This window comes from Equus asinus, chromosome 11, assembly GCF_041296235.1.
Source record: "Equus asinus isolate D_3611 breed Donkey chromosome 11, EquAss-T2T_v2, whole genome shotgun sequence".
NCBI lineage: Eukaryota > Metazoa > Chordata > Mammalia > Perissodactyla > Equidae > Equus > Equus asinus.
The window spans coordinates 78,528,336-78,540,003 of NC_091800.1; the positions used below are offsets into that span (position 1 = coordinate 78,528,336).

Sequence of the window (11,668 nt, forward strand, 5' to 3'; positions counted from 1 at the left end):
CTAAAGTTAAGGAGAGCTCTCCAGCATATTTCGCTTCAGACCAGACTTTCGCTCCACATTCTGCGTACAAACAAGGACTTCTTTTTTCTTTCAGAAACCCTGAACGTGTAGAACATACGTCTCTCTTTGTTTGATTGACGTTTAGGTTTGTTTTTATCCCTTTGAAGAGGAGAGTGAGGAGATCATAGCTGGGCCTTGCTGGCTTCTCAGGCAGAGGTGGGGACAGGTGCCAGGCGGAGGAGGGACACCCGTTGGTCCCAGGCCTGCAGTAGCCCTGACAAGTCAGGAAGGACAGAGGTGAAGGAGGAAAGGAGAGCACAATTTGCCAGGTTTCCAGGGCATCAAATTTGACTGAGCATGGGAAATATTTGAGCAGAGAGGGAAAATCAAAGAAGAATTTAAAAAATTTTTATTACATAACCTTTCATACATATTCAAAAATAGAATAGGGCAATGAACTTCCGTACTCATCACACAAATTTAATAATTATCAAGATGTTGTTGTATTTTCTTTATCTGTGCTTTTTTTTTTTTGTTTTCTCAAGTACTTTACAGAAAATCCCAAAGAGCATGTCATTGCAGTTTCGCCTCTCTGACAAGCACACTGATTCCCTTGAACGACTATAAGGCCATTATCACATGCCACAAAATTGACAATACTCTCTTGAGTCGTCTAGTTCCAGGTCCATACACAAGTTTCCCCAACTGTCTCAAAAATGTCCTCTGACAGTTGGGTTGTTCAAATCAGGCCTGAACAAGGTCAATACGTTCTGTTTGATTGTTATGACTCACAAGTCGTGTGCCATTTAGAGCTGTCTCCCCTGAGATTTGTTTGTTTGTTTGTTCATGTCATTAACATGTGTGGAAATTCCATCACTTAGCATGTAGAAGGGCCTACATTTTGTATTTCTGTGGTTGCTTCCTTGTGCTGTCCTTTGACTACAGTTTTGAGCCTGGATGATTACAAGAATATTCTTACCACTGACAAAAATAGAAAAATCTCAGGAAGAATATTCTGGAAGAAAAGGTAAGTTTTGATTTTTTAAAAAATAAATTTTATTCTTTTCAGAGTATTTTTAGGTTTACAGCAAATTTGAGGGAAAGATACAGAGATTTCTTATATACCCCCGGGCCCCTCACATGCACAGCCTCCCCAACTATCAATACCCCCCACCACAGTGGGACATTGCTCCTTGGTCAAAGAACAGTTGACTCTCGTCACATGGGTCTATTCCTGGGCTCTCTAATCTGTTCCATTGACCGTTTCATCTATTCTGTCACTGATATTACGAGTCTTGATTACTGTGGCTTTATAGTCACTCTTGAAATTGGGTCGTGCCAGTCCTCCAACTTTCTTCCTCTCCTTCAGTGCTACGTTGCCACTTCTGGGTCTATCGCCTCTCCATTCAAGTTCAGTTTTGAAAAGAGCTTTTTAGACCAAACTGCCAGAGTTACTAGATGGTTTATTTCGTTCTAAATAAGATCTTATTGATTACAACAACAATGAAAACAAACAAACAGAACCTATGTTAATGCCATTTATATTTTTAGGTGGCTGAGCCTTAGTAATATCAGAAAGCAAACTGCAATGCAGGGAGTGACTTTTCAGTTTATTCCCAACTATTTATGCCCAACTTTTTCTAATTTTACGAACTGTTTTGAGGAAAGTCAAATAAAAACACTTTTTGCTTTGAATATGTTCAAGTGAATAAAAAAGGAAATGGTTAATGCATTATCTTTACAAGCATCCCTTTTCCTATTTCCAGAGAAAATATTTTTATTGAAAAATAAAATTTCTCTTATTTCCAATTATGCCAGTGACCATTGCAGTTTCTCCTCTGTTTTTGCTTTCTTGTGCTCTGCCTTCAAATACTTCGCCGTCTCCCGGGACGGGGTGCAGGCCCCTCAGGCCCTGATGTTTACTGAGGCTCCTTTCCCACCCGCCCACCTGTTGCCTCCCTTGACCTCTCTCTCCCTGTGTCTCCCAAAGACCACTCCCTCTTGCTGACATTTCATTACAAACAGTCTCACACAGGGTTTGGTTAAGTCCCTTCATGAATAATACCCACATAGGAGTTTATAAGCAAATCATAATCCCCTTAAATTCTTGCTCATTTGAGCCTGTGTACTTTGTACTGAATAATAGAAAATAAAACAAAATGTATTGGGTCTGTAGCATGTGCTCAGCTCTGTGCCAGGCACCTGGGAGCATGGTCTCACGTGCTCCTCACAACAATTCTCTAAGGGGTGATGTTATGACAGAAAGGGAAACTGAGGCTCATGGAGATAAAGGAACTTACCTCTGGTCACAGAGGGAGTAGACAACTGAGCTAGGATTGCAGCCTTTCGTCTGACTGCAAGCCCCCATTCTTAACCAAGACAATGTGGTCAAGTCATTTTTAACATTGCCGTACAGTAACTTTCCTCCTCCCCACAGCTGTGAATCTGAGAAATGGAATGGTTGACCCTCCGAAGTGCATAAGCAGTGTCAGGGACAGCTGCTTTTTAGGGATGTCCTCCTTGGAAACAGCAGACTATGTTATGAGACTCAGACACAGTGTTCTTTCTCTAAAAGTGTGTGCAACATGAAGTGTCGCTTTATCACCAACAGGAAATGGAGATATTTTCACAGCACCTTGCAGTTTGGGCAAATACCTTGAAATATCATTGCTGTTCATCACTACTTCTGGATTACATGCAGATCTTGCTACTTAATGAGTTAATAAAGAGGCACTTGTATTACTCTATCACAATTATGCTAATATTTTGATAACCATTTCAAGATATTTGGTTTCCTTTGATAACTCTATTTCAATATAGTTGGTTTCTTTGGTGTCCTATGTATTTTATGTTATGGGCTTTAAAATACTGTTCTCACTAGGGGTCCTTGGGCTTCACTAGATAACTAAAGGCTTGGCTCAAAATTGGCTCAAAAATTGGTTAACTCCTCTTTTCGTGCATTTCTTGTGTACAGAAATCATCCCTTCTCAGCTGTGAGGCAATCTTCTTGAAAATAGGCAGCTAGCCCCTCCTTCACTAAGGCGAGAGCCTGTCTCACAGATGAGGCAGGCCTCTGTGGCCGAGGGGCGGGGCCAGGCCGAGTCTGGAATCAGTCGGCTTTCACCTGGGCGGGCAGCCTGGCCGGGGGCTGAGTCGGCTGTGCCCAAGGCCCTGGGAATTGACGGTGAGGAGCACCACCTCCCCTTTACAACCCAGCTCCGCCTGCATTTTTTCTTATCTAAGTCTGACTTCTGGTTTCCCAGTCTGTTCCCCTCCCTGTCTTTACCCTCATTTCTTACGTCTGGAGTTCCCATCTCTGCTTTGACTCATCTCCCGGGGCCTGACTCCTGATTGCCAGAGCTCCTGTTACCTGCCTGCCGCCTGACTAAGCCGATCTCTCTAGCAATGACCTGTCCGCCCAAGCCGACCTGTCTCTCTCTCTTCTTTTTATTTAGACTTGTTTCAGGTGTACAACATAACAATTCGGCATTTGTATATATCGTGAAGTGTTTATCACAATAAGTGTAGTTAACATCCATCGCCATACATTGTTAGAAAATGTTTTTTCTTGTAATGAAAACTTTTAAGATTTTTCTCTTAGCAACTTTCAAATATACAATACAGTCTTATTAACTATAGTCGCCATGCTGTACGTTACCTCTCCAGGACTTAGTTATATTCTAGCTGGAAGTTTGTATTTTTTAACCCCCTTCACCCATTTCTCTCACACCCTGACTGTCTCCTGGCTTCCCAGTGTCCTGCCATGATGGAGAGGGCTTGGAAATAAAGTAGATCCTGCAGAGGAAAATGTGCAGCTGATGACGAAAATGCTTCTACCCAAAATGGAGGGAAATGCTAAGTTTCGATTAGAGGTCAGTGAAAATAAAGATGCAGGTTTTGTTTGGTTTTGTTTTCTGTTTGGGTTCACAGATCCGGGGTCTTGAACCCGAGCCGGCTGTGGATGATCAGAAAGGCGACTCAAGTTTCTGAGATCGTGTTAGTCTCGGCGTGATGAGCTCCCAACCACTCATGACGCAGTATTTCTCTGGCACGCCTCCTTCCCTCCCCAGCTTCTCTCAGTTCCCCCGAGTGAGTGTAGGAGTCCCCGGAGGGGCCGATGTGCATTTACAAATCCTTCTGGACTACCAAGAGATCTTTACCCTTTTCCTCTTTCAGTTCCAGCTGACTGTGAAACAGCTTCCCGACGTCACTGAGTTACCCAGGGTCCACCGAAGTCCCCCTCCCATGACATTCTTGCCCAGGGCAGTGCCACTGTGGCTGCTGCACGAGATGGGCCCAATGGTGCTGTCGGCCCCCAGCATGGAGGGCTCTGTTGCTGTGCCAGGTGTCCATCCTGGCAGTGCCAAGCTGTGCCTTCAGAGGCAAGCCTGCCACGGTGCCCGGCTGGTGGTCTGTGAGCCCAGATGTTTTCTGAATTGAAGCCAGGCCTTGTGCTCTCACCAAGCAACAGAGATTTTGGTAAAATTTTTCTTCTAATTTGTCCATTGCTTTGATTTCAGTCTGTTGCCCAGGACTCTGGTGGGAACAGGTGAGGGCTAGGCCTGGGGGCTAGGGACGGGGCAGAATGTCGTGTTCTGAATCAGGCCTCCCTGGAGCCTCGGCACATGGCTTTGAATCAAACTGACGAGCCCCGTCTCTTTTTGGTTTTCCAGTGACGCTTTCCGAGGACACTCCTCGGCTCCTCAGAGACAGAAGCCTCTGGCAGGCCTATGCCCCTGATCCTCCCACAGCCCCAGACGGGCACGCGTCCTGCAAGGATGGAGTTCAGGCCTAGGAGGCCTGGAGCCCACCCCTGGAGTTGAGCCTCTAGTTGTCCTGACGTCACCTTAGAGAGAAAAGTCGACTGAGCCTTTGGAGGAGGTCTTTGTAACAGAGATGGAACTGGTGGAGTCTATAAAACGAAGGTTTGCTGGTACGCTTCTCATTGGCATATTGCGCTACCAATAGATGATTCGGAAATGGTGTCAGCTGTAACTTGGTAAAGATTATTAAGACAAACTCTGTGGGGGCTCCCGATTTGATCTTCTGCATTGTAATTGCAGTTTTTAATGGCTGCTCTAAAATGAAAAGTGCAGGGAAGAAAAGCTTTCATCTTCAGTTACCATTTTTAAAAAATTAAATAATCATTTACAAAACCGTTTGTATCTTTACCCATTCACCAAATCTGTTGTATGTAAATAAAATAACAAAAATAATAATAGCAATAAAAGCTAACAACCTTACTACAGACAGTATAGTTTTAGCACTTTCCTTTTATTAACCCATCTAACCATCGTGACAAACCTATGAGACTGGGAGTGACAGTGTCCCCACTTTACAGATGAGGAAACTGAGGCACAGACTTGGCTAGAAACCTGCACTCACTATGCGGCAAGATTTTATTTGGATAAATAAATCCATTTGGATGTGAGAATATTTCCTCACTTGTTGACAGCTTCAGTGGCCTTAACTTAATGCCCATGTGACATGGAACTCCTTTAGAGAATGGTAAAACTCCTCTACCAGTGTTTTTCACATTGTGGGTTTGAACCATAGGAAGTTGGAAAAAGTTGTGAAATAAATGTAATGAGTTAGATTGGATTTTTTTTTCAAACTGAAAAAGAGAAAATAAGTACACAAAATGTTAGATTACATACATAGGATAATAGTAAATGTTGCATAAAACTTTTGTTTCAGTTGCATGGTGCGTGTGTGCATGTGTGTGCACGCACGCACTAGGTAACCATGTAACATGTAACTGGGTTACAGTCAAAAGATGTTTATAAGCACTGTCTCCAGGCTGTGCATGGTGGCCCAGGGGCAGGACTGTGAGGGCTGAGCACTTGCTGAGTTAACTGGACCCTCCTGAATACACTTAGCTGGTTCCCTATCCTGATCGGAGCTAAGGTATCATGTCCCTTTGCCTTTGGAGCACAATGACAGCTATCTGTCTGTTTTTTTCATGGTGAGAGCAAAAGTAGCATATTATCTTCATGGCATGAGCTAAACATAGAACCCCAAGAAATGAAGCTGCACACACAGCATGATTCACTTATGATGATAATCACGCGGGAGCTATGGCAACAGGCCTTCCTTGCCCTTCTCCCTCTGGGCCCCGCTCCTGAGCAGATCCACCTAGGCATTTCTCCTGGTAACTTTCACTAACCTGGCAACTAGATAGGGGCGTGTAGGAGCCTCTGTAAGAGTAATTTCCTGTGGATGTTGTCCCTGGAGCAGCAGCCCTAATGGAGGCCCTGCCCCACCCTCCCTTGGGTTATAACTAAGAGCATCCTTGCCTACCCAGAGGATTGAAAGCCTCGTGGTGATCAGCTAAGCCATCTTCATCCTGTATCCCCCATGCCCCTGGCTTGGAAGTCGGCATAGTTGCAGATCATTGCACATTTGTTGAATTTGAGGAGCTTTCCTTCTGGTGTGTGCAGACATTTGAAACATAAGTTGAACAGAACCATTTAAAAATAAAATTAACAACTTCTTCAAAGAAATGCATAAAAGTAACTGATACATAACATGTTTTGAGACTTGATGCATTCGTAATCAGCATAGATCTAAACTAAGAAATAGAAAGCAACCCTGAAGAAGACAAATCTCCTGGTCTCTGAAGTCAAATTATTTCAGCCTGATGTTGCAGTCTGACCCTCGTACTTTTTCTGGACTCAGAAGCTGCTCTGGCCGTGCCGGATCCAGCAGCCGCACAGCCTGTCCCCATCCACAACCCTTTGGGGGAATAGCTTTGTGACTGTGTGTTTTTGTTACCTATTTATCATAAAATTTGCGAGTATGAATCATTGGCAGAAAATTGCCAAGGAAATTCCTGGCTATTGTCGGGTTGGGAGATATGAAAGAGTTACCCTCTTGGCCGCGGCACCTTTCTGCTCGCACACCGCTCTAACAACATAATGCTGTCACCCAGACAAAGTTAACGGTAGGGCAACATTTTTCCCTTGCTCTGTTGCATACCCCCTCAAAAACAACTAAGTAGTCCTCTGGAATGCAGGCCAAGATCTGCTGAATTCCAGGCCTCTGCTCCAAGCTCTGCACCTCCCTGTTTGGCTGCCCAGGATCCAGGCTGGCACCCATCAACCCAGGACAAATGAACAGCCTGCTATATTAAAACTTTATTATTCACTGCCGCACACGCTTGGGCTTCTCAGAGTTTCCATAGGACATCATAGCCAATGTTTTAATCTGCCCAGATAACACAATCACTTTAGCCAGTGTTAAAAGCATAATTTTCTAAAAATAGGTCAAACTATGACTCTCAAACAAAAATAAAAATGGACACATGTTAAAGATTTTACTTAACTCATTAATGAGGGAACTGGTAAGATGCAACAATCAGTTTAAAAGAGAATGTAAAGGACAGGCACAATTTTGGATGAGGAATATGGAAATGAAAGTGCAGAAGAGGGCAAAAGCAGCTCCTTCCACATCAGAGGAGGAAGGTCCGTTAACTCCTACCTCACCTCCACAGAATTTATTCCCATGTCTTGAGACAGCAGTGCTTTGCTATCAGTTATCTACAACTTACAGAGTTATAAACTAGTTCAAAGGCACAGAAAGGCACGGGTGGGATAACCCAGATGATGCTCTGCTCCAGGAACCTGCAGATCCAGCCCACCGCTTGTTTCCATAACATTTTATTGGAACACGGCCTCTGCCACTTGTTTACCTACAGTCTATAGCTGCCTTCACACTACGACAGCAAGATCGAGTAGTCACAACAGACACCTTGTAGTCCGCAAAGACTAAAATGTTTCCTGTCTGGCCCTTTACAGAAAATGTTTGCCAACTCATGCTCTAGAGAATGCCCGGTTTTTGACCGGAGCATCTTTTTTTCTAATACCAGCTCCATAAGTTATGGAAAGCAGGTGACAAGGAGTCTAGGGATTTCTTTCAGATCAATCACTAGTTGAGGGAGATATTTGGTATAATAGTTGGCTAGAGCTGATGTAACAAAGTACCAGAGATCAGCTGGCTTAAACAATACATATTTTCTCACAATTCTGGAGGCCGGAAGTCTGAGATCAAGGTGTCAACAGGGTTGGTTGCTTCTGAGGGCTGTGAAGGAAGGATCTGTCCCAGGCCTCTCTCCTCGACTTACAGATGGTCATCTTCTCCCTGTGTCATCACATCATCTTCCCTCTGTGTGTGTCTGTGTCCAGATTTTCTTTTCTTATAAGGACACAAGTGACATGGGATGAGGGCCCACTTGAAATCGATTGCCACTGTGAAGACCTTGTCTTCAAATATGGTAACATTTTGAGTTATTGGGGTTAGGACTTCAACATATAAATTTGAGAGAGGACACAATTCAGCCCCTAACATTTGGTTAGAGGGGAATTTGTGCACTCATTAAATATGCTGTGAAGTTGGTCAGATTCTCTACCAACTTAGGAGAATGACACTACTGTGGCCATGTCCAGAGGCAGACCCATCACCATCCCACTAGCTCTGGAAATCAACGGCTTCTTAGGAACACCTCCACTCCTGCCCTGACCTGTTTGGGAAAGTTCTGTTCTCTGGCTGCAGCCAGCAAATGTAGAATGCAGACACGAGCAGGAAACTTTGCAGTGACACATTCGATGGACACTTTTATATTATTACAGCTACCGTGTATTTTGCTCAATTGTATAAACCAGGAAAAACAAGATCTTACTTTAGGTCTGAACCGGTAGCACCTTCATATAAAGTACATGTTGGCATGGGCTTAAACAATAAAGGCAGAACTGTCACGTGAAAACAAAGTTTATTCTTTCCTTACTCTGGAAAAAAATTGCTAACGGTTTTCCCTTCATTTAGAGACATCTAAAGATGCTGTATATAGAATGTGATATTGTTAATATTCATGCATTGCATGTCCATTAAAAGAAATATAGCTTTAGAAAAATCAGCAACACAGATTACTTGGGTTCAAGAGTAAAATCTTTACAAAGCCAAGTCTAGAGATCAGCTCTTTGAAATAAGCACCATTTAAAGATCATTATTGAGAGCCTGTTATCTTCTAGGCCCAATTATGTATGTTATCTCCACTAATCTTCACAACAGCTCTTCAAGGTGGGGGTTAATAGGCCTCTTCATTGATGAAGAAACTGAGGTTCCCGGAGGTTAAGTAGCTTTCTCAAGAACTTATAGTGAAAAAGCAGCAGGAGCAGACTCCCACTGCCACCCATTGCCACCAGACACGAACTTTCAGCCATCTTTCCTGACAGCTGTGACCATGATAGCACTGCATTTTTTTTTTTTAAAGATTGGCACCTGAGCTAACATCTGTTGCCAATCTTTTTTTTTTTTCTTCTCTCCAAAGCCCCCCAGCACATAGTTGTATATTCTAGTTGTAGGTCCTTCTAGCTCTGCTATGTGGGACGCCACCTCAACATGACTTGATGAGCAGTGCTGGGTCCGTGCCCAGGATCCGAACCAGCGAAACCCTGGGCTGCTGAAGCAGACCACGTGAACTTAACCACTTGACCACAGGGCCGGCCCCAGTACTGCATTTTTGAAAGAGCCCCTTTACATGTCAAAGACCATGTAACAGGAAGGCCACCACTTGCAGATTTGGCACAGTGCAGGAAGTAGGAAAGTCGTGGTGATGAGCAACATTGCACCCAGTTACATACCAATGAATTCCAAACTCAGGGGGAGATAGCACTGGCTGGTCAAGTCAATATGATATGGTCAATGTGATCTTTTTCTACTGTGTTTTTGTAATGCTTTGTTTAAACCTCCTGTGGCTCAGATCCACAGAGCACAAGCCCTGGGAGCTATTTCCCGGCATGTGGAAATTGGCAAAAAAAAAAAGGGAAAGAATCTAAAAGAAAACAAATGCACTCCATATTCTCTTTTCTTGGATATCACTATTAGCTATTGTGTGTGTTTCTAAAATAATTAAACGCCTCACCCAGTTTCTCAATGCCTGAAAGAAAAAATTGAGAGTTTTCATGGTGTGAAAAAGAGGAAAGAGGAAAAGAAAAACAAATTATGCTTGTCTTTACTGTTCTGGGGAACTGGAGCCAAAGCCAATCCTACGTCTGGATGGGGAAGGCATAGTTTGAATGTTACAGAGAAGCTTTTGTTGCCAAAAAATTATTTCTATATTGACTTGCTAAGAGTTGACGTTTTATTTGGAAAAATAAGAAAAACAGAGGTATTGTCTTCAGAAGGCCCAAGTTAAATAAACCATATGTTTCCTGAGCAAGGCCTTCTAACCTTTAGAAACTGTTCATCAGATTAGACAGTTGAAATTTGGGGGTGGAGGAACTCAGATACTGAGCAGGGAGACGTCAGTGGGTGTGGTTCATGCCAAAGCAAACTTTGCAGCCTGGTGATGGGATGAAGGGGGCCAGCCGGGAGGAATGCTTGCCTGTTACTCAGGAGGCCCCAGGACATGAGACGTGGGAGGAAGCACGAAGCAGAGGTGCGTTAAACTCACTCAAAAACAGCTTCACCATTTTTCTAAGGGCTGATCCTTTTGCCAGCCCCTCTGTAAATTCTCTGATCTGTTGGTTTCATCTCTATTTCTGAACCATCTATAACCCATGGAGATAAGCAAGGTCCAGATGGGCATTGAGGAGGCCTAGAGAGTAGGTGTCTGTCCACGACAGAGACTTGAGAGGATTAGGACGAGCCTTATCCAGGAGGAAATGGACAACCGCACATTTAGCATGACTTAGGGGGTTCCAGATCTAAGTTCTATTCTAGCTCTAAGGAGTTCTAAGTTATTATCTAAGAAAAAAATATACACACACGCATCTCCTCATCTCCGTTCCTTCTTCTTATCTGATAACTAGAATTATGTTAGAGAGTTTATGTCCTTTAACTGAAGAGATTGAGCCCTGTTTCAAAAGGTAATACCCCCAAGAGAGAGAAAACGTCAAGCTGTGATCAGCCTCTTATCTGTCAACAATCTTCCGCGCTTGTTGGGAAAAAAGGATCTGTGGGTCACACTCTAGTCCTTATGTTCTAGGAAGCTCTATTTTAAGACGGGGCACCAAAGTTTACAGAACTGCTTTAGTAGAGAGTTATAATTTTTAGAACAATTGTTCATTTTCCTAAAATTTTATTTTTCTTAATAAACAAAGTCTATTTTCCTAACAAGAACATGTTCCTCTTGAAAACTAAGATTAAAATACTGGGCTGTGACTGCTACTTTAACAGCAGCTTTATCTTAGGTGCTTTCTATTTCGCCTTCAAAGCTTGTAGCACAATTTTAGGCAAATGAGGAGTCGTTTAGAGGAGACACCCAGTAAATCTGGGGTGAACTAAATAAAGCCCATGGCTTACGATTTTTCCGTAGAACTATTAACATATCCCCTTGTTGGTTCTGGATCCCAGTCCACATGCATTTAGTAAAAACAGAGACAGAAGAAACAAAGTATATCAAATTCATGAGCCAATTACAGTCACGTGTTGCTTAATGACAGGGATACAGTCTGAGAAATGCGTCGTAGGTATTTTACTGTGTGAACATCACAGAGTGCACGTACACAAACCTGGATGCTATAGCCTACCACACACCTAGGCTCTATGGTACCAATCTTATGGGATCACCTTCATATGTACAGTCCATCACTGACTGAAACATCATTATAAGGGTCATAACTAGACTGCCGAAATCAATTAGCAGACATTTGTCCGGTGTGAAACGTCC

General features: G+C 43.3%; 1 long non-coding RNA gene across 1 annotated transcript; it reads left to right on the plus strand.

The window, feature by feature from the left end:
• The first annotated feature begins 3,083 nt into the window (after nucleotides 1-3,083).
• On the plus strand, nucleotides 3,084-5,432 carry LOC123289924 (uncharacterized). Its single transcript, XR_006534195.2, has 3 exons — nucleotides 3,084-3,184; nucleotides 3,755-3,872; nucleotides 4,674-5,432. It is a non-coding gene; the product is annotated as an uncharacterized lncRNA (long non-coding RNA).
• The last annotated feature ends 6,236 nt before the right edge of the window (nucleotides 5,433-11,668 follow it).